Source organism: Monopterus albus, unplaced genomic scaffold (assembly GCF_001952655.1).
Source record: "Monopterus albus unplaced genomic scaffold, M_albus_1.0 scaffold51.1, whole genome shotgun sequence".
Classification (NCBI taxonomy): Eukaryota; Metazoa; Chordata; class Actinopteri; order Synbranchiformes; family Synbranchidae; genus Monopterus; species Monopterus albus.
Genome location: NW_018127931.1, coordinates 119,922 through 123,476, shown reverse-complemented (window position 1 = coordinate 123,476; position 3,555 = coordinate 119,922). Strand labels below are relative to the sequence as shown.

General features: G+C 36.3%; 1 long non-coding RNA gene across 1 annotated transcript; it reads right to left on the bottom strand.

Annotated features, from left to right (window-relative positions):
- Window positions 1-451: 451 nt before the first annotated feature.
- Window positions 452-1,440, bottom strand: LOC109960858 (uncharacterized). The gene is made up of 3 exons (XR_002275054.1): window positions 1,395-1,440; window positions 1,132-1,280; window positions 452-1,012 (listed from the first exon to the last, which is right to left on the bottom strand). It is a non-coding gene; the product is annotated as an uncharacterized LOC109960858 (long non-coding RNA).
- Between the last annotated feature and the right edge of the window lie 2,115 nt (window positions 1,441-3,555).

Below are 3,555 nucleotides of genomic sequence, written 5' to 3'. Positions count from 1 at the left end.
CTTGTAAATGTACTGAAGAACTTGTGATATATTAAAATGCAACACTGAACCTGGCACTTCATTTTTTAAAGAATCTGAAATAAACCCAGTCTTCAGTTAATTGTTTTTGTGCTTTTGGGCATATTACATGGTCCTCATGAACAGAATGTGTTTCCTCACTAGCAGTGCAAGTAGTTTTGCTGATGTACTATATAACAAGTTTCAACTCATTATTAATCACAAAATTAACTTTAATTAAATAGGTGAACATAATTACAAAATTTAAATACTATGAAAAAAACAGTTAAATCTAACATGCCATTTTGTACTAAAAGTAAGTGAAAGCTAAAGAGCTACAGACAAAAATAATTTACATTTTTATTTTGATAATTAGTTCAACATTAATCATTTAAGTCATTTTCAAGAAGTTATACCTTTTAAGTCCAGCTTCACAAATCTGAGAATTTGCTGCTTTTATTTGTTTTATCTCATTGCAAACTGAATATACAGTATTTGATTTAGGACTGTTGATTGGAAAACTTTGTGAAGCTTTGATGGGCATTTTCACTAATTAGCCACATTTTATAGACCAAAAGATTAAGGATATAATCATTAGAATGATCACTAACAACAAATAATCATTAACTGTAGTCTTTTCTGCTCTAATTACAAAAATTGTTTGCTTTTAAATTCATTGTACACACTTATTCTTTTGAAGTGACAAAGCAAATTTTATACATCTGGTGTCAAAATGTAAATGTAGGCCTTCCAGGCAAATAAGTACTGTTGTTAACTTGCCCCTCTTTTGTGTCAGTTGCTCTGTTTGGCACAGAGGTGAATGCAAAATAAGGTACATACCAAGGCTTATGCATGCGATTTGGACATTGTCATAATGCACATAACACACATACACACACACACACACACACAGGCACAGTAGCAGAGTTGCTTTGTTGGTCATCAAGGACAAGCTGTACCACCTGTTACAGCAGCAAATCAGTGGCCCCTCTCCCCTCCGTCTCTATCTCTGTCTCTACAGGAAATGAGTGGGTGAATAAATAGACAGACATAATTACAGACCAAACAAAAGCTGTCATTACTTTCTACTTCAACCTCCTGGCCATGCCCTCCCACCAACACAACACAATTTACCTTAATTTGTGTCCACTCGGTGTTAACCAAAGCATGCCAGAGTAGCTTCATACATCTATTCTCTGTGTTGATCCCTGTTCTCTCTCCCTTTGCTTTCCACAGAACAAAGCACGTTAACCTTGAGCTGTGAAACAGCTTTCTACTGGCATCTGTGGAGATATTACGAAGGTGATTAAATAAGATTGATGGTACTTTAATTCCCTGACAAAAATAATGGCTCCTTCTTGTTGTTTAATCTTCAAAGGCGGTATTTCAATACTGACCCTGTGCCCTAGCCTCACAGTGGAGAGTGGCAAGTGAACATAAAATTCTCCTTTGGGTGATCAATACTGCAAGTAAAAATAAAAAGGCATAGATGCAGCCTGGCTATTTGCTCCTCCAGTACAGACAGGTCAAAATACAGGGTCAGAGGAGGGCAGCACTCACAGCTGACAGGGATTCAGTGTGTTGCTCAAGGAGACCAACACCCTGCTGCACTCAAAGAATCAGAATACGGTAGATGAATTCCATACAACCACATGTAACTAAGCAAATTGGGTTATACCATATCTGAGATAGAAGCCTTACATTTGAGATAATGGCCAATCAAAAGGAAATGTCATTGAAATTTAATTGTTTTCATTGATTAAAGGTTTCAGACATTTCAGAGCATATGTATGTTTTTTTACAAACTGTATTTTTTGGCAAAATGGAAGTTATCACTATACAGACACATATGATCATTTTCAGGGAGACCTTTGACCACCAAAATCGATTCAGTTCATCCTTGAGTCCATGTCGACATTTGTGCCAAATTCGAAGAAATCCCCTGTAGGTGCTCCTAAGTGTCATGATTCTGTCCCACTGCTTCCAGTCTCATGCTTTTACTTTGACGCCAATTCCTGTCCCCAGCTCACCCTGACTCCTGGGAGCTTTGTCTCATCACCCACATTGGTTTCACCTGCTTCTCATTACTCACACTTAGCTGCTTACAACAGCAGCTTTTCACCCAGTGGGAAGCTGCCAGATCGTTCTAACTCCTGTTCAGACTTTGCAGCATTTTTCCTGTACCTGTGATTCTAGCTCTGACCCCGGATTACCTTGTGACCTTCAAGTATTGCTTAGCCCTCCTGATTTCAGATTGTTATTTCTGTGCATCGACATAGTACTTCCTTTTTTTGACAATGCTTTTGTGGAAACCTTGTCTGTGTAAGTTTGCTGGATATGACCATGGACTGTATTTTTGACCTGAGAGTGTTACGTGCTTAATCTGAATCCTGCTTCATGTTATCCATGTGTTTTGTTGTCAGTGCTCTTATTAAAGAGACAGTGTTTTACTTTCACTTGTCTGGCTGTATAATTGAGTTCAACCTCGCTTATCGGCAGTGTTACACGCCGAGTCTGATACTAAGAGATTGTGTTCACATGGATAGATGAACAACTGGAAAAACAGTGGGCTCTATATTCCTGCTAACCTATTTTCTGCATCGCCTCATTTCCTTGGGCATATCTACTTTTTGGTAACACTTTATAATAACTACACCTTATTCATCCTTAGTTAACCATGAATAAGTACTTAATTAATGATGAGAAAATCATTATTTAAGCATGACTCACACTTAATAACACATTCACTAACGATTTACTCCTGGTGACTAAAGTCATGCTTAAGGTCGTTATTCGCTGTTTATTCATACTTAATAAAACATGAATAGATTTATTAATACTGCAATGCATGAATAAGTCAGGGAGTTGTTAATTGTTAGGTACTGTTTTTTGTGATCCCTTCCAAAGTGAAGACTGTTTATGCTTTATTAAGCATTAATTAATATGTAAGAAAACCCAAAAGTGCCTCAAGCTCTTTTGAGCTGTGGAAATGCAGATCTGAAACAGTCAAAATCAAGACATGACACAAGGATACAGAACATATTTTTTGTATTCAATTTCAGTTGTACTGAAAACTTAACAATACAATTACAATATAAAAAAATACATAAAATCAAACATGGCTCATTACAGTCAAGAACAGTTATTAAAGTGCCAAATAATGAAAAAATAAATGAGATCCTTGTCATACTTCAACAAATAAATAAAATATCTGGTATCTCTCAAAATAGATATGTACCTAAAACACAAAAGATATTTATACACAAAGAAAAATGTCTGTAAACAGTACAAATATGAAATCAACTAACTCTTTCAAACCCTGAACCCAACGCCGTCTCTACTAACAATATCATGCTACATCACTTCATTTTGAAGGGAAGCAGATTTGATGTTTTTAAAACATACAAAAATGATATATTGCAACTATGTATTAGGCTACTTGTACTTTCTGGCAATGTCATGAATTAGCCTACCAAATGCACCATCCTGATGTTTCTTTGCAAGCCATTCATTCCATTCAATGACTGCAAGGTGGTCAGAAAGCAAACAGTCAGTCCC